This window comes from Moschus berezovskii, chromosome 13 (genome assembly GCF_049115385.1).
Source record: "Moschus berezovskii isolate FMDL1 chromosome 13, NW_MosBer_1.0, whole genome shotgun sequence".
NCBI classification, from domain to species: Eukaryota; Metazoa; Chordata; class Mammalia; order Artiodactyla; family Moschidae; genus Moschus; species Moschus berezovskii.
The window spans coordinates 73,484,219-73,511,810 of record NC_142472.1 but is presented as its reverse complement, the minus strand read 5'-3'; the positions used below and the strand labels follow the sequence as shown (position 1 = coordinate 73,511,810).

The following is a 27,592-nucleotide window of genomic DNA, read 5'->3' as shown; positions in this document are numbered from 1 at the left end:
CAGAGAGAGGAGCACATTTAATGACCTTTAACTTTCCCTTACAACAGTGGTTCTCAGTCTTGGCTTCTCACTAAAATCATCTGGTTAGCTTCCCTGACTTACCTGACCTGAAGTTTAGCCCTGGTCATCAGCATAGATGTCTAAAATTTCAGAGTTTATTCTCATGTTATCCAGGGCTAAGAAACACTGCTTGGCGTTCATTCTGGGATTCAAACTACAGGTCTAGCAAGAGACATTCAAAAGCAAGGAGAAAGCTACTTTATTATCTCTGACTTTTAAAAGATTGCATGCAAGTTTCCACTTCACATTTAAAACAAATGGGAACCCACAAACTGACTTTAAATGTAGCTCAAATGGTAAAGAATCTGCCTGCAATGCAGGAGACCCAGATTCAATCCCTGGGTCGGGAAGATCCTCAGGAGAAGCGAATGGCAACCCACTCCAGTATTCCTGCCTGGAGAATCCCACGGACAGAGGAGCCTGGTGGGCTCCAGTCCGTGGGGTGGCAAAGAGTCGGACATGACTGGGCAACTAACACTACTAGGGTTCATGGTACGTTTCTCCCTTGTTATGTTTTTGTTCTGATTATCAATCACCACCATCTACTGAGTTTTTTTTGCACAGGAAACTGTGTTAGGTAGGTACTGTGGGGTCACAGTGATTTCAAACCCAGGTTTTCTGCCTTTGGGGAGCTCACTGTAGAACACAGGAAAAGGTGACTAGATGATGAGGCAAGTGACCTCATAGAGGAGGCTCAAAGAAGGAAACGGCTGTAGCCTGAGATGGTCAGGAAGTTTGCACAGAGGAGGTAGGACTTAAAGAAAGCCTTGGAGGACTGGCTAGCATCCTAATTAGAAAACGCCTGGGACTTCCCTGGTGGTCCAGTGATTAGGAATCCGTCTTGCAATGCAGGGAACACGGGTTTGATCCCTGGTCCAATGAATAAGATCCCATGAGCTGTGGAGCAACTAAGCCTGCCTGGGCACCACAACTTCTGAGCCCACGTGCTCTGCCCCCTGTGCGCCAGAGACCCAGGGCTGCAACCAGAGTCCGTGAACCACGGTGAAAGGCCCCGCGCCCTGTAGTGAGGATCCCACATGCCACAACTAAGTCCTGACTCAGCCAACTTAAGTAATCTTAAAAAGAAGCAAAGACCTTTCAAGGAGGAAGTGGGTAAGATGCAATCAGACCACCAAATTTAAATATATACACAAATAATAAAGTTCACATTCTGGGCAATGCGAACTATACGAAGCCAACTGCTGAGCAAAGAGACATAATGAGCTCAGTCACATTTTTTTTTTTGGAGATAACCACTCTTGACCTCGAAAAGAAGAATTAAACTGGCAGATGAAACAGCTGGTTCAGCTGAAGCAAAAAGACAAGCTTGGCATGTAACTCAGAGAACAAGCCACAGAACAGCAGCCACACACGGAACAGGGTCCTTCCCTCTCTCACGCTGGGTCCACAGAAGAGACCTAATTACCCAGGCATCAAGACAAAAGCTGCCCAGATCATCACCAAAGCCTTGAGGTTCCCACTCTATACGATCGCATGATTATCTAATGTTGAAGGAATACATTAGGACAAAAATCGTCCGAAAGTTATATGTTGATTTCATGTCATGTGATGATCAATCACTGATTTTCAATCACTTTTCTAATGGAATGGCTTTCTCTCTGGATTCCAGAATTCAAGTACCACTGTGCCATTTGTCCCTGCCCCCTAAAATAGTTAGTTTTCATCTTTATTCCAGTATCTGGTCTTCAGGCAAAATAATAACTACATGCCAATGAACGATCTGGGTGTGCATCATCTCAGGAAGTCAGCTGGCAAAACGAACATTTAGAGAGGTAGGCACCACTGGTTATTTCACACATTATTAACTTATATTACAATTCAAATAAGCTTACAGCTGGCAAAAAAAAAAATCTCTTCTGTAAAGTGATCTCAAACATAATAGGCTTAATCAGAGATAAATTAAATTAGGCAGCCATGCATACTACAGCATATTAATTCTGCGTAGTTATTAAATACATTTCCTGTTATCAGTGGTGTGAACAACATTATACGCAAACAAATTCTTCGAGAGGACAGCAAATAAAGTTTATGTTTGGGCTGCTGTGTGCCTGACATTTCCCCATGCCTTCTTATAATGTTAAGTAATCTTTTCTGCTAATAATGGCACTAGGTTAAGTCTCCACAAATGAGCCAACTTCCCTCCCAGTCTATTAAGCAAAAGAACAGCAGAGGAAATGTCCAGAATATAAGGCAGTGAGTATCCATTAGGTTAAAAATGATGTATGTCATTCTGTGTTTTGGGAAGCCTGTCATGCCGGAGAATATTCAAGGAAGGAAATTAATAAAGTTGAATGATCTTTTGTAAATAACATCCTATCATCCTGTGTTTCCTTAAATGGCAGTAATCTAAGCCATCAAACTAGCACTCTGATTCCATAGACCAGCAAGTGGTGCCTCTGTGAAAGAAAAGAAAAAAAGACATCTAAAGGATGGAAAAATACATCAAGGAAGGTAATGTACACACACATATATACACACGTTACCTTCCTGGATACACTTTTGACATATTACCTTGTTCTTTTATTAATCAATCAGGCCCTTCAATTTCTATATCCAGAAGCAATTCAAGTTGCAAGGAATGAGCCCCCTCGCCCTGCCAACCCATCAGGTCTGAGAAAAACGTTTGACACTCTTTGCGCTTTGCACGTTTAAAACTCAATGTAAGGTGACAAGAACATTAAGCTGCCCAGTGAGCAAAATGTGAAGCTAATCACTATCTGTTCTTAGCCATGGGTATAGTAATTGGCAAATTAAACTGCCTGAGAATAGCTGGGCCACCTGCATCAGAAACCATCACCCTGGAATGACTAACGAAGACAAATGTATGCTTTACTGACAACTCCAGCATCCTGAAAAGGCTCACTACACTTCCTACTTCACTTGCAGTAAAAGTAAGCACCCTGCAGATTTTTTACTTTGAAGCAGGCATCCCCAACTCTGGGATCCGATGCCTGAGAATCTGAGGCAGGAAATAAAGTACACGATAAACATAATGTGCTTGAATCATCCCCAAACTTTCCCCCACCTCCCTCCCGTCTGTGGAAAGATTGTGTTCCTCGAAACCTGTCTCTGGTGCCAAAAAGGTTAGGGACCGCTGATTTAAGGGAATAAAACCTAACCACCTTCAATATTTTGTACATACATACTGACTGAATTGGACTTCCCAGGTGGTGCTAGTGGTAGAGAATCCTGCCAATGCAGGAGACACAAGAGATGTGGGTTCGATCCCTGGGTCAGGAAGATCCCCTGGAGGATGGCAAGGCAACCCACTCCAGTATTCTTGCCGAGAGAATCCCGTGGACAGAAGAGCCTGGCGGGCTACAGTCCATAGGTCTGCAGAGTCAGACACGACTAAAGTGACTTAGCACGCACACAATGCACTGGTTGAATTTACACGGTTATTTACTCGTGAAAACCCAACACTTCTCTTTTTAAGTTGGCAAACTGGGATCAACTTGCTGACTAAAATGTTGAATTGCAGCTTTATAACAACTAGATTCAAATAAATAAAACTTCAAAAAATACCTTTGTTTTAATAAACTTGCTGCCATTCATCCATCCATCCATTCCGGGATTCATCCATCCATTCTATATTTACTGAATACCTACTATGTGCTAGGTACTGCTTGATATCTGGCAGAGAGAGAGAGAGGGAGAGGGATGAACGACAGCTCCTTAAGGAGTCTGTAAACTATTGGAGGAAAGCCGCACACACACAGCCAATTTCTACATGTTCTTATAGAAATCTTTTCAGAGCACCTTCCCTTTCCTTGGAGACTTCAGAGAGGAGGTGGCTGGAGCTATATTTTAGGACCAGGCAAAAAGGGTACAAAATGAAGAGTTTTTGTGGCTGAAGAGGCTTGAGGAAAAAAGCCTTGGAAAATGAGAGAGAAGCACGTGCAAAATCAATAAGAAGGCCGTGGTCAGAATCAGAAAAAGAAACTGCCTTCAGAGTATATGAAGGAAATAAATACAAGAGGCCAGAAAGCCAACCAGAGAAGGAAATGGCAACCCACTCCAGTATTCTTGCCTGGAAAATCCTATAGACACAGGAGCCTGGTGGGCTACAGCCCACGGGGTCGCAAGAGTCGTACACGACTTGGCAACTAAACCACGACCACCAGAAAGTCAGCAGATGATGATGAAGGCGAGGCAAGGGTGAGGCTGTGCAGGGCCCCAGGAGACAGGTCCAGGATGTGGGATTTCATGCTATGGGGCAGTTGTTCGCAAAACACAGGCCAGGGGAACCCTCGGGTCATAGGAAGGGAGGGAGGCGGACTGGGAAGGAGTCAAGAGTGAGGAAGCGCCGGCCAGTCAGGACTCCGGGCCCTCAAACTCTGCTTCAGTCCCAGTAGCCTGGCCAATGTCTGTCTCCTACTGGGCCTTCTTAAGTTTTAAAATATGTTTTTCGAGTTTGGAAAAGTTTGAGGTTCACAAAAGTTGCGAAGCTAATACACAGAGTTCCCGTAAACACCTCACCCAATCTCCCTTGACATTAACCTCTTCGTGTTACCACAGCCCATCTGTCACAGCCGAGAAGCCCGCCCTGGTACAGCGCTGTTAACTCAACCCCGGGCTCCAGCCACATTTCACCAGTATTTCCACTCGCGTACTTTCTCTGTTCCATAGTCCATGCCAAGACATCACACTGCATTGAGTCACCGTGTCTCTTCCGTCTCTTTTGATGTGTGACAGTTTTTCGGTTTTTTTCCTTGTTAACTCACGACCTTGACAGTCTGGAGAAATAGGAGCCAGGTATTTTTGTTCTCACTCTGGGTTTGTCAGATGTTTTCCTCATGACTAGACCGGGGTTATGGGTTTTGGGAAAAATACCACAGAGGCGAGGTACGTTTTTCATCTTGTCATATCAGGGGCATATATCATCAACAAGACTTGGCACTTGCCACGCTAACCTTGAACACTTGGCTAGGTGGTGTTTGTTGGGTTTCTCCGCTGTGAACTCACTACTTTCCCTCTCCACATACACTCTTATTTGGAAGCCAGTCTCCCCGGCCCACACTGATGGATGAGGCTAAGCGTCACTTTCTGGAGGGGGCTGTATCTACCTACATTATTTGGAAATCTTCTACAAGGAAGATTTGCTCCTTCTACTCCCATTATTCATTGGTTCAACCCTTTATATTACGGTGAACTCATGCATATTTATAGTTTAGATTATAATCCAATAAATACCACGTTACCTATTTCATTGCTCAAACCATTCCAGCTTTGGGCACTGGTGACTATTTTTAGGTTGTCTCTCATATTCTTCTGACGGGCCCCCATCCTGTTGTTTTCCGGGCACTTTTACTGTTTCAAGGAATCCCAGATAATCTAGCCTTACATTGTACTTTCACTAGCAGAGCTCGAGAACCAGCCATTTTCCCAAAGATCCCTTGTCTTTTTTTTTTAATGGAAGATGATATTTAGAAACTAGTATCTAGGTATGGGTGTGCTAGATGCTTCTGGGGTATCACTGCTCCCAGGCCCTCTCAGCAGAAAGTGAGGAAATGCATGCGTGCTTGTGTGTGTATATATACATTTAAATATATGACAAATGATTATAGAAACAATTATAGCTATCTATCTATATATAAATTGCTTCCATAATCATTCATCAGTGTATATATTACACTAAACATGAATTTATACTACTATGTCCAACTATACCCTAGTACTAAATGGTTCATTCTGGTTTTCCCTCCCTGCTTATCTGCAAAAGCCCTGACAGAGAAACCTGGCTCTCACCATCTATCCATTTACTTATGTATTTGACTCCAGTATTTGAACCTTCTTTTGAAAATGAAATTCTATTACTTTAAAATAACAGAAAAAAACTTGAAAACAAACACAAATCAGTTTGAGAGGTATTTTTGAGGTATTTTATAAGATTAATTCACAGAACTTAAGTGATTGGATGTGGAAAGTGAGAGAAGCTAGAAATAAATGTGGATTAAGTAATGGGGTGAACAGTGTCTTTTTATCTCAGTTTAAAAAAATACACGGGGGGAAAGGATTTGGGAAGAAAATAATTGAGTCTGGGGAATTTAAAATGGAATATCCATGTGGACATGCATCAAAGACCTCCTGAAATGAGGGTCAGGATTTCAAGAGAGTTCTAAGCTGTAAAAGTAAATTTCAGGATCTTAAGCCTGAAAACGAAGACAGAAAATCTTGGGGCCAAATAAAAAGGCCAGGAAAATAAAATGAATATAAATAGAAGGTGAGGGAATGACAGCCTACACAACAATAATACTGAAAAATACATGCTGAATACATGAACATGTACTATCTCTCCATTGATTTAGATCATCTTTAATTTCTTTAAACATGCTTTGTAGTTTTCATTGTCTATGTCTTGCACTTTTATTATTAAACTTTGTTCTAAATATTTCTTTTTAATTTTGGTGCCATTTTAAATTGAAATGCTTTCTTAATTTCATTTTTAGATCATTCATTGCTGCTGTTAAGAAATATAAGTAGTTTTTAATATACTGATCTTCTACCCTGCAAGTCTACTGAACTCATTTACTAGATCTACAGATTTTTGGTGAATTCCTTAGGATTTCGTATATATAAGACTATGTCATCTATAAACAGTTTGTTTCATTTGAAAGTGAAAGTAAAAGTTGTGTCCAACTCTGCGAGCCCATGGTCTATAGAGTCTGTGGAATTCTCCAGGCCAGAATACTGGAGTGGGTGGCTGTTCCCTTTTCCAGGGGATCTTCCCAACCCACGGATCAAACCCAGGTCTCCCACATTGCAGGCAGATTCTTTACCAACTGAGCTATCAGGGAAGCCCTTGTTTTGTTTGTCCCTTTTCAATCCAGATGCCTTTTATTTTTCTTGTCTAACTGCTTTTGTTAGAACCTCAAAAATATAACCGAATAATAGTGGCAAGAGTAGACCTTTCTTTTTTTTTTAAATCTCAAGTAGGAAACTTTCAGTCTTTCACCATGGATGCTCACAGATATTTCATTATCAGGTTGAGAAAGTTTCTCTAGATTCTTAGTTTGTTGAGGTTTTTTTCTTTTTTTTAATGATTCATTTATTTTTGGCTGTGCTGGGTCTTCCAAGCTGTGGCCTTTTCTCTAGCTGCAGTGAGTGGGGGCAACTCTAGTTCTCTTGGAGGTAGCGTCTCTTGTCGTGGAGCACGGGCTCTAGGGTGCACAGGCGTCAGTAGTTGGGGCCCCAGGGCTCTGGAGCACAGGTTCAATAGTTGGGCACAGGCATAGTTTCTCCATGGCATGTCGGATCTTCCTGGGTCAGGGATCAAACCCATGTCTCCTGAATTGGCAAGTGGATTCTTTACCACTGAGCTACCAGGGAAGCCCGAGTGTTTTTTAATGAAAGGTATTTTATCAAATGCTCTTCCTGCACCGGTTGAGACAGCCATATGGCTTTTGTATTTTCTTCTGTTAATATGGAGTCTTACATTGATCAATTTTTGAATGTTGAACTAACCTTGCATTCCTGCGATAAATCCCACTTAGTCGTGGTGTAGAATCCTCTCTACATGTTGTTGCATTTGATTTGCTAGAATTTTAGTGAATATTTCTGAGTGTACATTTATAATATTGATCTGTATGTTTGTTTGGTTTTGGTATCAGGAAAACAGCACAACTGCAGTTTTACATATTAGCAGGAAAGAATTGGAAGATAAAATCTTAAATTACACCTAAATTTTTAAAACTACATTAAATTCTTAGTGATAAATAAACAAAGAGGCATGCACAAATTATACACTAAAACTATAAAACACTGCTGAGAAATTTAACGAAGAGACAACATACATTTATGGATTGAGAGACTCAATACCAACGTCAGTTCTTTCCAAACTGAGCCTTAAATTTAACATATTCTCAATTGTAATCTGACTAAACTGACTATTTTTAGAAACTGACTAGCTAATTCTAAAATTTATATAAATTCTCAGAAGAAATATCTAAGCCAATATTACAAAAGAGCAACAAAGACGGAGGGCTTACACATCTGACTTGACGTCTTATGTAAAGCTACAGTAATCAATACAGTACGGCCCCAGCATAAGAAGCAATAAAATCAGTGGAACAGCACAGAGAGCTCAGTAGGTGCACACTATCTGGTCACTTGATTTTTGTGAATACCACTTAAGCATTCCAACAAGGAAAGAAAAGGCTTGTCAACAATACTGTTAGAAAAATTAAATATCCTATAAAGAAAATAATAAGCCCCACCCTGACCTCATATAACATACAAAAGTTAACTTCAATAAGGATCATAAGTCTAAACATAAAAGCTAAAAGTATAAAATTTCTCAAAGAAACCACAGATTTTTTTTTAACTTGAGTGTAAAGCTATTTTAGGATACAGAAAACAGTACTTATGATTGGATTTTGAAATGTATGAAAACAATTTCAGAATTTATGAAAAGATTCTAATAAATTACACCCTCCAGGTTAAAACCTCTGATCAACAACAAAAAACAAATTAAGAGAATGAGTAGGCAATCCATAGATTAGAATTGGAAGGAAATAGTTGTAGTGTATACATTAATAAAATGCTAGAGACTATATAGAGACTATATATCTTATACCTCAAAAATAAAAATACATACAAACGACCCAACACAGAAGAATGTGCAAATAATGTAATGAACTCTTTAGAGATATATGAATAGCCAGTGAGCAAATGAAGATGTCAACATATTAGTTATCAAAATTGCCTATTAAATCACAATGAAATATCACTACAAACCAAATTCTAGCTTACCAGAATGGCTAAAATTAAAGAGACTGACAAGACCAAATGGCTAAGGGTATGTAACAACTAAAACTATCATTTAGTGTTGGTGTGGATATAAAATGGTGTAGCTAATTGGACAAAGAATTCTTCTAAAACTACACCTCAGTTCAGTTCAGTCGCTCAGTAGTGTCTGACTCTCCACGACCCCATGAATCACAGCACGCCAGGCCTCCCTGTCCATCACCAACTCCCGGAGTTCACTCAAACTCATGTCCACAGAGTCGGTGATGCCATCCAGCCATCTCATTCTTGGTCGTCCCCTTCTCCTCCCGCCCCCAACCTTTCCCAGCATCAGAGTCTTTTCCAGTGAGTCAACTCGTCGCAAGAGGTGGCCAAAGTATTGCAGTTTCAGATTTAGCATCAGTCCTTCCAATGAACACCCAGGATTGATCTCCTTTAGAATGGACTGGTTGGATCTCCTTGCAGTCCAAGGGACTCTCAAGAGTCTTCTCCAGCACCACAGTTCAAAAGCATCAATTCTTCGACGCTCAGATTTCTTCACAGTCCAACTCTCACATCTGTACATGACCACAGGAAAAACCATAGCCTTGACTAGATGGACCTTTGTTGGCAAAGTAATGTCTCTGCTTTTTAGCATACTATCAAGGTTGGTCATAACTTTCCTTCCAAGGAGCAAGCGTCTTTTAATTTCATGGCTGCAATCAGCATCTGCAGTGATTTTGGAGCCCCAAAAAATAAAGTCTGACACTGTTTCCACTGTTTTTCCATCTATTTCCCATGAAGTGATGGGACCAGATGCCATGATCTTTGTTTTCTGAATGTTGAGCTTCAAGCCAACCGTTTCACTCTCCTCTTTCACTTTCATCAAGAGGCTTTTGAGTTCCTCTTCACTTTCTGCCATAAGGGTAGTGTCATCTGCATATCTGAGGTTATTGATATTTCTCCCGGCAATCTTGATTCCAGCTTGTGCTTCTTCCAGCCCAGCGTTCCTCATGATGTACTCTGCATAGAAGTTAAATAAGCAGGGTGACAATATACAGCCTTGACATACTCCTTTTCCTATTTGGAACCAGTCTGTTGTTTCATGTACAGTTCTGACTGTTGCTTCCTGACCTGCATACAGGTTCCTCAAGAGGCAGGTCAGGTGGTCTGGTATTCCCATCTCTTTCAGAATTTTCCACAGTTTATTGTGATCCACACAGTCAAAGGCATGGCATAGTCGAAGAAGCAGAAATAGATGTTTTTCTGGAACTCTCTTGCTTTCTCCATGATCCAGCAGACGTTGGCAGTTTGATCTCTGGTTCCTCTGCCTTTTCTAAAACCTGCTTGAACATCTGGAAGTTCACGGTTCACATATTGCTGAAGCCTGGCTTGGAGAATTTTGAGCATGACTTTACTAGCGTGTGAGATGAATGCAATTGTGCGCTAGTTTGAGTATTCTTTGGCATTGCCTTTCTTTGGGATTGGAATGAAGACTGACCTTTTCCAGTCCTGTGGCCACTGCTGAGTTTTCCAAATTTGCTGGCATATTGAGTGCAGCACTTTCACAGCATCACCTTTCAAGATTTGAAATAGCTCAACTGGAATTCCATCACCTCCATTCGTAGTGACGCTTTCTAAGGCCCACTTGACTTCACATTCAAAGATGTCTGGCTCTAGGTCAGTGATCACATTATTGTGACTATCCTGGTCGTGAAGATCTTTTTTGTACAGTTCTTCTGTGTATTCTTGCCACCTCTTCTTAATATCTTCTGCTTCTGTTGGGTCCATACCATTTCTGTCCTTTATCAAGCCCATTTTTGCATGAAATGTTCCCTTGGAATCTCTAATTTTCTTGAAGAGATCTCTTGTTTTTCCTATTCTGTTGTTTTCCTCTATTTCTTTGCATTGATCACTGAGGAACGCTTTCTTATCTCTCCTTGCTATTCTTTGGAACTCTGCATTCAGATGCTTATATCTTTCCTTTTCTTCTTTGCTTTTTGCTTCTCTTCTTTTCACAGCTATTTGTGAGGCCTCCTCAGACAGCCATTTTGCTTTTTTGCATTTCTTTTCCATGGGGATGGTCTTGGTCCCTGTCTCCTGTACAATGTCACGAACCTCTGTCCAGAGTTCATCAGGCACTCTATCAGATCTAGTCCCTTAAAAAACTACACCTACTATGACTAAAATTCCACTTTTAGATACTGACCTAATAGAAATGAATCCCTAGGGTCACAAAAGACTTGATTAAGAATGTGCAGAGCAACTTCATTCATAACAGTCAGAGCCTGAGAAGAGCACAGGTGTTCGTCCACAGAACAACAGATAAACAAAGTGGGAAACAGTCACACAGTCAGACTTCACTAAGCAGGAGACAGGAGTGAACTACTGACAGACTCAAGAGCAAACTCAAAAACATACTATGCAAAAGAAACCTGACACAAGAGTACGCAGTATACGAATCTATTTATGCGGAGTTCTAGAACTGGTAAAAGTGTTAGACGCTCAGTCGTTTCTTACTCTTTGAGACCCCATGGACTATAGCATGCTAAGCTCCTCTGTTCATGGAATTGTGTCTTAAAGAGTTGGTCATGACTAAAGTGACAGAGCATGCACGAAAATTAGAATCGATTTACTCTGGGAAGTGGGTGGAGGTCGAGATGTGCTGAGAAGGAGTATGAGGGAACTTTCTGGGGGTGATACACACCTGGATAGCACAGGTCTATGTATTTGTTAGAACTCATGGAAATAGACATTTTAGATCTATGCATTTTATGTAAATGGGTAAATTTTAACCTAACAATTTTACTTAAAAAATAAGAATCATGTAAAAAATCAAACTTTGAATTCTAGTAATGGTACATATGCCAAAGTTTGGGGGATAATTGTAGAGATGTCCACCACTTACTGAGAAATGTTTCCAAGAATACGGTGGATTCACGGAGAGATGTGTAGAGGTGAGCATCTGAGTGCCCACTGTAACTTTTCTTCAAACCTACAAAGTTGTAAGTTTCTTTCAACTTTTCTGTATGGTTACATATTTCTCTGATAAAATGTTGCCAAAGGAAAAAAAATCCTTAAAAACTGAGTCTTTCACTGTAAATAACAAATAAAAAAGAAAAGAGAAAAGTTCAAAGAAAAAAAAAGAAAGCAACAGTTGCTCAGTCATGTCCAACTCTTTTTGACCCCATGGACTGCAGACTGTCAGGCTCTCTGTCCATGTGATTCTCCAGACAAGAATACTGGAGTGGGTAGTCATTCCCTTCTCCAGGAGGCCTTCCTGACTCAGGAATCAAACCCATGTTTCATGCACTTCAGGCAGATTCTTTACCATCTGAGCCACCAGGGATAGTCCAATAAATAAAAGGAAAAAGTTCAAGGGAAAAAAAAGAAAGCAATCCCAACTTCTTATGTAAATAGCCATGTGAACTTGACAATGATTTTAAATAAAGAGTTTATGCTTAAATTTACTTATCTGTAAAGTTAAAATGATAAATAATACCTTCTATATGTATATATTAGTCACTTAGTCTCTGGCTCTTTGAGACTCCACGGACTGTAGCCTGCCAGGTTCCTCTGTCCATGGAATTTTCCAGGCAAGAATACTGTGAGAATACTGGACTGGATAGCCATTCTCTTCTCCAGGGGATCTTCCTGACCCAGGGATTGAACCCAGGTCTCCTGCATGGCAGGCAGATTCTTTACCATCTGAGCCATCAGGGAAGCCCAGCACCTTCTGCACAGGATCCTTAAAGGGCGACACTTGGCTAATATATGTAAAGAAGAGTTCTGGATATAAATAAGCACTGAGTAAATGTTTCAGCTACTATTTCTGGTGAGCATGGCATGCCCGTGGCCATAAACCCATAAAAATAAGATGTCTCAGAAACAGAAGAGGAGAACACTGTTTGCACACTTGAAGGGAATTGTTATGTTTTGCACAGGGAGACTCACTGGGATTTCCTTTTTTTTTTTCCTGTGCATTGTGTGTCATTTATTAAGACCCCTAAATGAATGAGTTAGTAGAATGGAAATATTATTTTAAAAAACTCATAAAGCATATTTTTAGAAATGGTATTTCCTTGACTTTCATTCCAGGAAAATAAGAACACACGGCGTGGAGCTTGCTGGGCCCAGAAAAGAAAGCCTGCCAGATGCCACAGCAATAAACAGAGTGGGGCTTCGGAGAAGAAATGGAAATGAGAACATTTAACATTATGGTTCCAAAGCCCTCACCATCTGATATTTAGCCCACTGAAAGTATGGGGTTTTTGGGAATTCACCTTCGTAGGTCACATTTAATTAATTTTCTTATTTATTTGTTTAGCAAACATTTAAATCACAGCCTACCATGAACAATATTCTATGCATGCCCCCCAGGACATAAGCAAAATGAAGCTGAGTGAGGTAATTTTAGGGGAAAAAAAAAAGTTCTAAGTGCAGTATAATGAGAGGTTAGTCCTATTTGTACCTGCCACATCCTTTTTCAATATTCATTCTAAAAATACAATTTTTAACATTTTCAAACGATAGATTAAGCAGCCACATATTTTCGTAAATGACAGGGATGCTTAGAAAAAGAGACAAGAGGATGTGTTATTTGAGTTATGTCTTAGTTTGCTGAGAAATGGGTAAGTAGAAATACAGTTTTGTAAATTGTATTTCCTACAGTGCTTGTATTATCATTTTTATAAATAGATATTAAACACAAGTAGAATTTCTAAACGTGATATCTTTGACTTTCAACTTAGTAAATGCTTCCGAGAAGAAAACGGGGCTCTAGAATATTGAAAATTGACTCATTCTATGATGAACACTGTTCTTTGAGTTTTCAAATAGATACACTTGTGATAATTCTAAGAAACTGATATTGATGAATTTTTACCCAGAATTTTAAAACAACAAAAAATTCTTTTAAATTAAAAGAAAAGTACATCCTGTTCCCTTGACTCATCTTTATTCGGGGATTATACGTTCTGTGCTAAAATTTAGGATGGAAGTTCTAACAGGGATAGCATTGTTCAGCAAATAGCAGTCCTTTGTGTGTGGGAACATTTTCAAATGAATGGAAATGGTCTTAGACATTTTATCTGGAAAACTTTCGCCTATAGTATTTATTCAAATATTGTCCATATTTTCAGGGAAGAATTCAGGAAAATGTCTTCCTCATAAAAAGAAGTCCTTCCCTTGTGTCTATTTATAAAGGATCTCTCTATCCTCCCTACAGGACACAACACACAGGCCCTGTGCTATCAATAGAAGCAAAAGATAAAGTTAAAGAAACACTGACTGCATGCCAAATTCTGGGATAACAGGGAACAGAAAGCCGGTTGGCAATCACCCCTCCTAGCCTTTATCTTTCCCTCCCACTTATCTCTCCCAGGCTGGGGGTGTCCGCACTGTGACCTCTTTTCGGAGGGGAGACACAAGCTGTGAGTCGGGTGCCCCGCACTTTAAAGGCTTATTCTTCTTCCTCTTGAGTGAAACCTTAACTGTTAAGAGGAAATAAAATGTTCTGTGTCAATGAAACTACTCGGTCACTTGGAAATCATCTTTCTGGGTTTCAGCACCAACACATCTATGATCTTAAAAAACCTTCTTTTGATTTAAATAATAATGAATTTGTCACAGAAGTACACTAAGAGCCCTATATGCAAATAAGGGGCTTCCCTGGTGGCCCAGTGGTAAAGAATCTGCTGGGCAATGCAGGAGATGTGGGTTTGATCCCCGGGACAGGAAGACCCCCTGGAGAAGTAGATGGCAACCTGATCCAGTATTCTTGCCTGGAGAATCCCATGGACAGAGGAGGCTGGTGGGCTACAGTCCATGGGGCTGCAAAAGAAGCTGGACATGACTTAGTAACTAAGGAACAACAACAATATTCAAATAAAGTTCTCCACTGACTTCAGGTGAATCCAATGTTTTCTAAATCAGTACCTGTTGCTTAGGATGATCAAAGGCAAACTTTTGTTAGCTCCTCCCCAGGTAGGTTGTCTTAGAGTAAAATCATTATGGAGAAATTAGGGATTCATAAGGCAGGACAGCAGGGAAGGCAATGGCAAGCCACTCCAGTACTCTTGCCTAGAAAATCGCGTGGACAGAGGAGCCTGGTGGGCTGCAGTCCATGGGGTCGCTACTAGTCAGACACAACTGAGCGACTTCACTTTCACTTTTCACTCTCACACATTGGAGAAAGAAGTGTTCTTGCCTGGAGAATCCCAGGGACGGGGGAGCCTGGTGGGCTTCCGTCTATGGGGTCACACAGAGTCGGACATGACTGAAGTGACTTAGCAGCAGCAGCAGCAAGGCAGGACAGAGAGGGTTTTTTGCTGTTGTTTTTGTTATTGGGATTTTTATTAACCACGAGCTCACACGACTGCATTTACTGAGAGTGCCTAGCTGCCTTGAAATGAAACATCACATAATTCTAACAAGTGTGCCCTATCTAGTTCACCCAAATTAGGAAGGCTTCCCTGCATTAATTTTGTCTCTTTCACAGGCATCCTTGAGGTTCTTTATTCTTAATTGCTTATGACTATGTTTCAGGTATTAAGGGCACACTTGAAATATACAATTTTTCTAAATTCCTAGCACTTATTAGCTTTGTTTTCTGCCTAGACCTGTTAACCTAATTTCATCTTCAACACTTCGGGGGATAATGCACTGCTTATCTTTAAATTTTGCATAGCTGTTTCTATATTCAGGACCCCAAATTCAAGTGTTAGTTTACTCAGTATGAGTTTGATGATCCTCTAATGTGAGTTAAAAACCACACTTACTAATTTTTTCATTCTTCTCCTTTACGTTTCAAATTTGAACAGATACTTCTTGAAAATTTTATAATTCAACGTCATGACCAATCTTTCCACCAAGCATTTGTGGTCTAATTCTTTTTTATTTTTCTAAAGTTCTGTGGATTGTGATATAAAAGAAAAAGAAAAGGAAATGCAGAAGGACGATGGTAGGCCTATCACTGGACACATTTCCTCATTTCCCTCTGCAGCTTCATCTCCTTGGACAGTGTCAGAACCCAGGGGCTCCACCCCAGCTCCTGAGAGGATGGACCTGCAGGGAAAAGGGGAGGAAGGCAAGGAAAACTGTAGACCTGGTGGTAACTCGAGCTGAGTCCCCAGGGCACAACTTGGAGGCAGACAGATGGTCAGTGCAGCAACTTCATTTCCTAAAGTGAAATCCACCAGAAATTAACAGTGTGTAATTAGCGGGGATTCCAGCACACTTATTATATGAGTATGCCAAATGAGAATCCAAATTCATCTGCAGACCTGTCATTATGACGGATACTGATAAAAAATCATACATTTACTGTTATAAAATAGCACTAATAATCTCATAATGGGGATATTGGTTCTACTAGAACAAATTCTACATAAAAACATATGTGAGTTAAGATTTAAAGGCATTTCCTTGCAGATTTCAGACATACAGGAAGACCTAAATAGTATGGCCAGCAGAGCAGCTCTAGGTAATGAGGGCAAGAATTTCTGGCTGAAATCCTATTTTATGAAGACTTATACTCAGTGACAAATGTCTGCTGAAAACTAAACTTGGCACAGATCTTAGGTTAGTAGAACTCCATCAAATGCAACAAAAATAAGGATTAAGCGTAAGGGAAAACCCTATAAACTTGACTTTCAGAAGAGACAAGAGCATTGTGTACTAGGGAAACCAAAGGAAATTCTCAATACTTACTGATCTTTTTATATAGAAAATTACTTTGGCAAGTGCTAAGATCACTTACAGTCCAATAATTTCCAGTACCTTGAAAGGGATAATTAAAAAGAATAAGAATTGAGCCCCACAAAGGCTCTGCCAGTTCTAAACATAATTGGTTTCACTCTTCAATTTTTCAAAGTTTCATTTTTTTAGTGATGTCAACTGGCTCACCCCACAGTCAAATATAAAAATATAATGGACTAAAACAACGTTTAACTTTTAGAGTAACAGAGTTTGAGACCCATCTAAACATTGAGATACACAGCTCTCAAAATTTTGAGAGAGCAGACATTTGTTTTAGAGCCCTAAATAATCTGGCAACCCTAAATAGAGACTTTGATTTTAATAACTTTGGGGAATAATGACATTTTGTATTCTCAGGTAACTCCAGTCTTCGTTTTTAGGCCTCAGTTTTCAGTCACAGGAGATCTAAATGCTAAAGTTCAGAGTTTTAGTAGATGGAAGGCGATTACCAGAAACATTAAAGTATCTCCAAGTCAAATGACCATATAACTTCTACAAATATTTATTACTGTTACCTTTATAAATATTTATTACTTTGTTCATTTATTCAACCATTTACCAAATATTTAATCAGAACATACTAGGCAAAATACAAAACAAGTCTAAAATCTATTAAAAAGTACAAATATAGATTCATTTGAGGATTTTTGATAGCTTCCATTTTTGAGGCACCAGAAATTAAAAGACACTTAATTTGAGATCTTGAAACATTATATCTAATGCATATTTTCCTAATATGATAATGAAACTAAGAGACAAAAGGAAGTATTTGATTAGTTTAATGGGAGAGAAAGGCCTCCCAAACTAGCTGATCTCTGAGATGATGGAAAATAAGAAACTGTGCAAATGCCCTTTAAAAAGTATCTCTGAGAAACACCAATTGAATCTCAGAGGCTAAAAGTTGGACGTAATCCCGTCTTCCTTTTATTTTTAATTCTCGCTTGTTGTCTTTGCTCTATTTCTTTTGTCTGTTCTCATAGTTGACATAATTACATTTGATTTCTATGGAATTAGTAAAGTCACATTAGAAACTGCTCACAGAAAAAAATCAGTAGGAAAGGGCAGAGGTATAGCAAGCAGCAACAACAAAACAAAACAGGAAACTCTGTTGACAGAAAGGAAATAAAAAGGTTTCTCGTACAAAGAATAACTACCAGTTCTCAAGTGCCTATTCAATGGCAAGGAGGGTCCCACGTTACCAAACACTGAACCCGCAGCTGCGAGTCTCCCCGTCTCGTGAACGATGAATGAATGAGGGGCACGGGAAGGCGGCTGTCCAGAAAAAAAGATGACCTGTAACTGTTCCATTATGAGAAGGGAAGTACAAACAACAGTTAATTACGAGAATGAGTCAAATGTCCATGTATTAACAGATAAAGCTGAAAAACAAAACAAACAACTGTAATTCCCTGGCAGTCCAGTGATTAGGACTCCACACTCTCATAGCCAAGGGTCTGAGGTCAACCCTTAATCAGGGAACTAGGGTTTCACAAGCCACACGGCCTGCCCTCCACTCCCCCAGCAAGAAAACTGTTAAGGAAAAACAAACTGAAAGGTATAAATTCAGTATAAGCTCATCTATGAAAGCTTGAAAGAAATATTCCATATACATTGACACAGACATGACCAGATAAGGAAACAGAACATATAACACAAATGGAATAAAACATAAAATCATATAAGGGATATTATCTATGGGGATGTTTCAATATTAGAAAGAATGGTACATTTTTTTCACTTTAAAAAACAGATATCCAGAACTTTGGCAGAATTCACATTTTAAACTATGGCAGTGGAGATGGTGGCCAAAACGGTGAGTAGGTGGACCTGAGCTCACATCCTCCCACAGAGGACTAAACTTACGACACAGAGCAACTCTCGATGAGAATGATCTGAAGACTAGCTGAAAAGAGTTTTTTCAGTGGCAAACATATATTTTCATCTTGTTTATGGTTTCCTTTGCTATGCAAAAGCTTTTCAGTTTAATCAGGCCTTTTAGTTTAAAAGGCCCCGTTGTTTGTTTTTATTTTCACTACTGCAGCAGGTGGGTCAAAGAAGATCTGGTTGTGATTTACCTCACAGTGCTCTTCCTATGTTTTCCTCTAAAGGTTTTAGAGTGTCCGGTCTCACATTTACTTCTTTAATCCATTTTGAGTTTATTTTTCAAACAAAGCAACTGATAAGAGATTAACCTTCAAAAAATACAAACCGTTCTTGCTGCTCAATATAAAAAAAATTTTTTTTTAAAAAAGGATGGAAGATCTGAATGGACACTTCTCCACAGCAGACACAGAGATGGCCACGAGGCACATGAAAAGATGCTTAACACTGCTAATTACTAGAGAAATGTAGATCAAAACTACAATGAGTTATCACCTCACATAGGTCAGAAAGGCCATCATCTAACAATCAACAAACAATACATGCTGGAGAAGAGGTGGAGAAAAGGGAACCCTCCTGTACTATTAGCAGGAATATAAAATGATGGAGGCACTATGGAGAACATTATGAAGGTTCCTTAAGAAACTAAAAACAGAACTACCATATGACCCAGCAATCCCACTATGGGGCATATACCCTGAAAATAATCATCCTTCAAAAAGACACATGCACACCAAGGTTCACTGCAGCACTACTGACAATACCCAGGACATGGAAGCAGCCTAGATGTCCATCAACAGATGAACAGATAAAGAGGGTGTGGTACACATCCACACTGGAACAATACTCGACCATAAAAAGGAATACAATTGGGTCACTTGTAGTGAGGTGGATGGACCTACAGTCTGTCCTTCAGAGTAAAGTCAAAGAGAAAAACAAATGCTGTATTAATATACAATAGAAAAACGTGTAGAAAATGGAAAAATGGAACAGGTGAACCTATCTGCAGGGCAGGAGGAGAGATGCGGATGCAAAGAATGGATGTGTGGACATGGGGTGCAGTTAGGGAGGGTGGGATGAACTGTAAGATTGGGAATCACATATACACACCACCGTGTGTTAAAAGATGGTGAGTGGGAATCTGCGATGACCTGGATGGGTGGGATTGGGTAGGGGGGTGGGAGGGGGGTCCAAGAAGGAGAAGATACATGTATACGTATAGCTGATTCACTTCATACAACAGAAACTAACACTGCAAAGTAACTATACTCCAATTAAATTTTTTTAAAAAAGATCTTCTCCAATGGAAGATATAAATAAGGAACCACAACAAGATCAGTAGGATAGGCAGAGATGCCATACAGTCAAGACCCACATCCGAAGGTAGGGAGCCAACAGACAGGAGAATGATCACAGCTGCAGAGACTTCCCTCAAGGAGCAAGGAGTCTGAGCCTAACCTCGGGCTCAAAAGCTTGGGGCTGGGGGGTCCTGCATCAGGAACATGAGCCAGAATTTCTGGCTTTGAAGGACAGCAGAGCTTGCATTCAGGAGAACCAGAGGCTACAGGAAACAGAGACTCTTCTCTTAAAGGGCATGTTCCAAATCAAAAGCAGTTAGAAAGGAGACACATCTGCTGGTCTTGGAGAGCCTTCCAGAGAGGCAAGAGGCTACTGGCACTTACCCTGCTGACAGAGACACTGGAGGTGGCCACTCTTAGGAGCTTATTCTATCATGAGAACACCAGTGCTGACAGACACCATACTGGAGCCCTCCCTCTAGTTTACTGGTGCCTGCACCTGGCCTCACTAGTCAACTTTTCAGCCAGTCCCGGGATGCAGTACACTAAGCAGCCAGCCTTGCAGGGACAGAGCCTCACCCACCATCAGGCTAGCACCAGGCCCTGGACTTCCTCGGTTATGCAGGCAGCTATACCAGGACACAGCTCCACCCACCAGTGGCCAGCAGCCTCTGCACTAGGCAGAGTCTTAAACCCAACAGGCTGGGGACCTGTCACATCAGTATACTCATAGTAATCAGCACCCCGCCCCCAACAGAAGGGCCCATGCAGCCCACAACGGGGAGGAACTCCTAGATCATTTAGCTTGGATGAACAGAAGGCAGTGTGCAGCTAGGCCCCATAGATGTCTCCTACATAAAAAGGTCAAATTTCCAAGATCAGGACATGCAACTGATCTACCTAATTTACATAAACAAAAACAGAGAACGGGCAAAATAAGGCAAGAGGGGAACAGGTTCAAAATGAAGGAACAAGGTAAAATCTTAGAAAGGCTAAGCAAAGCAGAGACAAGTAGTCTACCCAGTAAAGAGTTCAAGGCAATGATCATAAAGATGCTCAGTGACCTTGGGTGAAGAATGGATGAACATGGTAAAATGTTTAACAGAGACTTACAAAATAAAAAGAAGAAACAAGCAGAGCTGAAGAATACAATGACTGAAATGAAGAAGGAAAGTACAGTAGATTTCATGATACAGAGGAAAGGATCTGCACTCTGGAAGACAGTAGTGGCAACCACTCAAGTTGAACAAGAAAAGAAAAAAACAAAGATTTTAAAAATGAAGCTATATCAAGAGATCTATGGGACAACATCAGTGTACTAACATTCTAAGGGTCCCCCCAAAAAAGAAAGAAAGGGGAGGAGAACCGATTTGAAGACATAATATTTAAAAATTTCCCTAACTGGGAAAGGAAATGGACATCCAAATCTGGGAAGCTCAGAGAATATCAAACAAGGTGAACCCAAAGAGGTCGACACCAAGATATATTAAAATTAAAATGGCAAAAGATAAAGAGAAAATATTAACAGCAACAAGAGAAAAGCAACTATTTACATACAAGGGAACTCACAAAAGGCTATCAGCTGACATTTCAGCAGAAATTCTGCAGGTCAGAAGAATGACACAATATTTTCAGAGGGATGAAAGGAAAAAAAAACACAATTAAAAATACTTTACTCAGCAAGGCCATAATTCAGATTTGGAGGAGGGACAAAGAGTTTCAGAGACAAGCAAAAGCTAAAGGAGTCCAGGACCACTAACCTGTCTTTACGCACGACTGTGCGCTCAGTTGTGTCCGACTCTTTGTGACCCCATGGACTAGGCTCCACTGCCTGTGGAATTTTCCAGGCAAGAATGCTGGAGGGATTTGCCATTTCCTATTCCAGGAGATCTTCCCAACCCAGAGACAGAACCAGTGTCTCCAGCATCTCCTGCACTGGCAGGAGGATTCTTTACAATTGTGCCACCTGGAAAGCCACAGAAACAGGCTTTATAAAAAATGATAAAAGAATTCCTTTCAGCAAAATGGTACAACTAGAAATATGAAAACTATAAAAGGAAAAGTCTCATTGGTAAAAGCAAACATACAATAAAGCTGGCAGTATCAGGCTCCCTGGTTTCAAGCTATTATACAAAGCTACAGTCATCAAAACAGTATGGCGTTGGCACAAAAACACAGATAAAAGGAACAGAATACAGAGCCCAGGAGTAAACCTATACCTATATGGGCAATCAGTCAATGACAAATGGGGCAACAATACACAACAGGGGTAAGACAGCCTCTTCAATAAATGGTGCTGGGGAAACTGGACACCATGCAAAAGAACCAAACTGGACTACCTTTCCACACCACATAAAAAAAACAAACTTAAAAAGGACTGAAACTTAAATAACCTGACACTACAAAACCCCTCGAAGAAAACATAGCCCGTATACTCTTTGATACTGGCCTTGGCAATAACTTTCTGGATATGTCTCTTTAGGAAAGGGAGACAAAAGTAAAATTTTAAAACTGGGACTGCATCAAGCTAAAAAAAACTTTTGCACGATGAAGGAAGCTATTATCAAAATAAAGAGACTGTCTAGTGAATGGGAGAAGATATTTGCAAATGAATGTCTGGTATGGGGTTAATATCCAAAATATATAAAACTCGTATAACTCAACATCAAAAAATGAACCACTGACTGAAAACTGGCCAGAGAACCTGAACATTATTTTATTTCCAAAGAAGACACATAAAACATGCTCAAAATTACCAGTCATCAGGGAAATGCAAAGGAAAATCACAATGAGCTACACCTCACACCTGTCAGAACGGCTATCACCAAAAAGACAAGTGCTGGTGAGGATTTGGAGAAAAAGAAGCCCTAGAAAACTGCTGGTGAGAATGTAAACTGGTACAGTCACTATGGCAAGTAATATGGAGGTTTCTCATATAACAGAACTACCATATGCTCCAGAAATTCCACCTGTGGGTGTTACTCTGACAGAAATAGTGATTTGCAAAGATATATGTACCCCTATAGTCAATGCAGTGCTATTTATATTAGGCAATATATGGAAACAAGTTAAATGTCTATCAATAGATAAATGGATTAAGGAAGTGGTACATATATTCAGTTGGAATATAAGTCATAAAAAAGAATGAAATCTTGCCATTTATGACAATACGGGTGGACCTGGGAGGTATTACCATCAGTGAAATAAGTCAGACAAAGAAAGACAAATGCTGTATGATTTCATTTATATATGGAATCTAAAACCAAACCAAATGAACAGATATAAAAGAGCAGACTCACAGATACAGAGAACGAAACAGGTATTTACCAGAGGGGAGGGAGTTGAGGGAAGAGTGAAATAGTTGAGGAAGATTAAGAGGTACAACCTCCCAACTACAAAAAAGAAAAGAAAAAGTGAACCTCAGGGAGGAAATGTCCAGCATGGGAAATATAATTAGCTGTATACTAGTATCTTTGTCTGTTGACAGATGGTAATTAGACGTATCATGGTGATCATATTTCAATGTACAGAAATACTGAATCACTATCTCGTGCACCTGGAATTAGCACAATGATATAGGTCAGTTATACGTCAATTTTAAAAAACTCTAAACGTTGGGAAGAAACACATAAAAATGCTAATAATGATGGGTATCTCTGGGGTAGGTATCTTTGGTGGTTTTTAATTTTTACCTTATGTTTTTATGTATTGCTAGTTTTATGTAATCAACATGTATTGTTTATAAAATTGGAAAGAAAAACAAAAAGAAATCCACTAAAAATAAAAATAATAAAACATGGCAGTAAATAGACTTTATTATTTTCTGTAGGTTTAAATTACTTCATAATACAATTTAATGTATTTTTAACTTTTGTAGTTTAAAAGAATCATCCTGTAGAAATTCAGGCAATTAGAAGGAACTATTCCAATAGGTCCAATTTTCTTATTGTTGAGCCTGGACTATGCAAGGCTAATTATTTTCCATCTTTATCAAGAGGAACAATGAAATATTAATATAAGAGAAGAAACTGTCCTTGATATAAATCACTGGCACTTTTGGCAAATGGATTGTCATTTCTAGAAGGCAGTGAAATCATCTGAACATATTAGTAATTATATTGAATCCTGTAGCTTCAAGAGTGTTTCAACTCACACACTATCCATAAAGGTTACTCTTTTTCTTCCTTACTGGGTATGAATATAAAGCTTTAGGGGCACGATCAATGGATTGTACATTTTCATTGCTGCTAAACATGCGTAATTAGAGTCTGGATTTCACAATAACAATTGTCAGTGGTAAAGAATCTGCCTGCCAATGCAGGAGACACAAAAGATGTGGGTTCGATCCCTGGGTTGGGAAGATTCCCCTGGAGGAAGAAATGGCAACCCGCTCCAGTATTCTTGCCTAGAAAATTCCATGGACAGAGGAACCCGGTGAGTTACAGTTCATGGGGTCTCAAGGAGTCGGACACGACTGAGCGACAGCATGCACAAAGTATTGACTAGCTGTGCAAGACCACAACTGACTTTTTATTTTAAATCCCTCACAAAACTTCTTTTAGATTCAAAATTGCCATTAGACATTTTCTAATGTAATTCCAAGGAGCTGGTTGGGTGCTGGGGGTCTCCAGCAAGAAAGGAAGCCACAAACATTTTAACTTTGGATCATATGTGATTTTTAGAATTAATAGCAAGAGTCAGAGTGTTTCTGTGGTTTTTAAATCATAGTGGTAAATAAGTTGGAAACATTTCACTAGTGAGGCGAGGCTTACTTGAGATATATTGTTAAACATGAGGGGTGAAAATATATCACAGACACAAGTGGTATTGCACAGCACACCATTTTTCTGAAAACACAGTCTCCATGCATGAGCATCAGATATATACCCACCATAAGAGAGCATATTGACCTATAATTTTCAATATTACATCCTTGTATTTTTTATTATATGCTATTTTTCAACTAGTAGAGGAACATGGTCTCATAAAGCTAATATTTATTCTTCCATGTTTATAGAGCTAGTGGTGCACTTCAGGAAATGAGAAACTCCAAGAAGCCAAATAGAACTCGGTGTCCTGAACACCCAAAAAGGGAGGACAGGAAAACCGCCATGTTTAAAAAACATCAGGACCAGAAACTCGGCTATAAAGCTTTAAATAATTCAACAACACAAGCTAAGGGAAGCCTTTGGTGTTATTTCTGTCTCTATAATAGTAGTCTTTTTTTATAGACGATAAATCTTATGTAGGAGTCTTCATTTTAGCAGAAAGCAAAGAAAGAGTCCTTTAATCTAGTTCCCACGTGCAACTCTGCACTTGCTGTGTGTATTTTGTGCAAGCCAAGGCAGACAGTACGTGTCTGCCACATAACAACCAAGATACCCCTAACTGTATTTTTAAGTCACGAATTACCCTCATCGTCTTATTAAGTAAACTATACTACAAGCTCCCCTCGTGACTCAGTGGTAAGGAATCCAACTGCCAACGCAGGGGACAGGGTTCAAACCCTGTGTCCGGAAGATCCCCTGGAGAAGGAAAGTATTCCATTCCAGTACTCTTGCCTGGGAGACCCCATGGACAGAGGAGCCTGGTGGGTGATAAGCCATGGGGTCACAAAAGAGAGATACGACTTGGTGACTCAGCAACAACAAAACTCTGTACTAGGAAATTCAACGACTCCTTGTGTTAAAGAAAACAGTAGTGAATGAGAATTTGTTTCCTATGGAAAGGTTGTGCCTGTATTAAATGTTAATGTCTCAAGAGATCAGAGCCTTAACAAAGCTCTTACAGGAAACAATTTCTGAAGCCCACTGTTTCTATGCCCTTTCCTTTTCATGAAGAGCCTCACTTGAGGTTTTGGAAGAAGCCAGAGAAATAAAAGGCATCAAGTCATGACCCCATTCTCTGCACGCATGAATGAAAGGGGGTGAGGGGAGATGCCAGAAGGTAAGTGAAGGACAAGACAGAAATGTGGATGGGAGGTGGATGAGGAAGGCACATCGGGTCTGATGGGAGAGAGAGTTTCGGCCGCAGCAGAGGACCCGTTAAAGTCCCTATACGCTGATCCCTGAAGTCAGCCTATGACACGGGCAGAGAGCTGAAACTGGGATGCATAGCACAGATGCAAGTGAAAACTATGCCTTTGCTCCTTGCCTTTTCCAGTCTCCCCGTGGATTTCAGACGCTCTGCCCCTTCCCTCTCTCCGTAACTGAGCTGGAGTCATTGTTCTGACACCAGCCGCACCATGTCCACTGTGGTCTGGGCCCTCTCCTTTCTGTAGGTCCCCAGAGCTCCCCACTCTCTCCTATTTTCCTGCACTGAGTTCTGAGGTTATCACCCCCAGATCCATGTTCCCGTCTCAAACAACGGTGACCTCCTCTAGACACCACATCAGAAATTCTGGTTCTTCAAAAGAGCATCCATGTACACATGCTGGTGTGTTTCTAGACGGCTGAAAAGTCAATGCAAGCCCAGAGTTTTCAGAAGAACGACAGGGTGCGAAGAAGATGGCACCCAGAGTTAAAACGGGGTCCGGGCCAACCTCACTATGTGCTCAGCTCTGCCCATTCTAGCACGTTCAGTTCTTGCTGGAGACTCTGGTCTGGGCAGTCCTTGTCCTTCTCAACAGGGATGTGAGGAGGTTTGAATCTGGTTATTTCACACCGACCAGGGACTGGGGGCGGGGTGCTGCCTGTCTTCAGTTCCTGGAAGGCAGGGCTACTGACCTTTCTAAAATCCATGGGCCGATCTTACATCATAAAGAAGAAAAAAATCCCCTGGGTCTTCCCCGGTGGTCCAGTGGTTAAGATTCTGCACTTCCAATGCAAGCGGGGCAGGTTCGATCCCTGGTCAGGGAATTAAGACCCCACGTGCCATGTCAAGAAAAAAATTTTTTATTTTTTTTTAAAAGAAGCAGTCCCTTCAAAATGTCAATAGTAGACCCACAGAGGAACACCAATAGATGATTTTTAATGCTGCAAGGGGACGACAGAGCATGAGATGGCTGGATGGCATCACCGACTCTGTGGACATGGGTTTGAGTGAACTCCGGGAGTTGGTGATGGACAGGGAGGCCTGGCGTGCTGTGATTCATGGGGTCGCAGAGAGTCGGACACGACTGAGTGACTGAACTGAACTGAACTGAGCATGTCTGTATTGTCAAACTTAAGCAGAATGTGGAGAATTTAAGAGGCCGAGAGCAAAACTGTGAGGGTAAAGAAATCTGTGGGTTGTACATTTCATAGGAGAGGTTCAGAAAAGGGGGTTTCTCTCTCCTGAAAAGGATGACTCGAAACTTGAGTCTGTACTGATACAGGGGGACTCTGACCAACACATTCCCTGTCTCCATGGCAGAAGAAATGAACTGCTGCATGAGGAGGTCAAGAATCCCTTAGGCTTTTAGACAAGGAGGCTCTAAGAAAGCAGAATCTGTCTTAGGCTTCAAAAGGAAAGTGGATGTGTAGTATGAAGGTCTGAAGAGAAACAGATTCTCGTTGGCTTCAGACAGTTTAAGCGGGATCCTGCTTGAGTAGGGAAGAACATTCGGGTCACTTGTCAAGTTCTCCCCAGCGCCTCTTTTTAATGCAGATGCTCTTTGTCACCTCTCCACACACCACAGCATCCTACCAGACTGCAGAGTTACGGTGGAAACACAGCTGCCCATCTTTCCACTCCCCCGGACCCATGCCTCATCCTTCAAAGAACTCAATCATGGGGCCCAGCAATGAAGACTACAGTGGGAAAACTGGAGTCTAGCCCGGCAGGGCAGTGAAATCCACTTTGATTTCTCAGTAGAAATAAAAGAAATAAAAAAAAAAACCCACACTAGAGAGCTGTTTAGTGGAGAAAAC

General features: G+C 40.5%; 1 protein-coding gene across 2 annotated transcripts in view; it reads right to left on the bottom strand.

Annotated features, from left to right (window-relative positions):
- The window catches only part of ENOX1 (ecto-NOX disulfide-thiol exchanger 1), a 688,766-nt gene that overhangs the window by 322,199 nt on the left and 338,975 nt on the right, over positions 1 to 27,592 (bottom strand). The gene's annotated exons all lie outside the window — the stretch shown is intronic.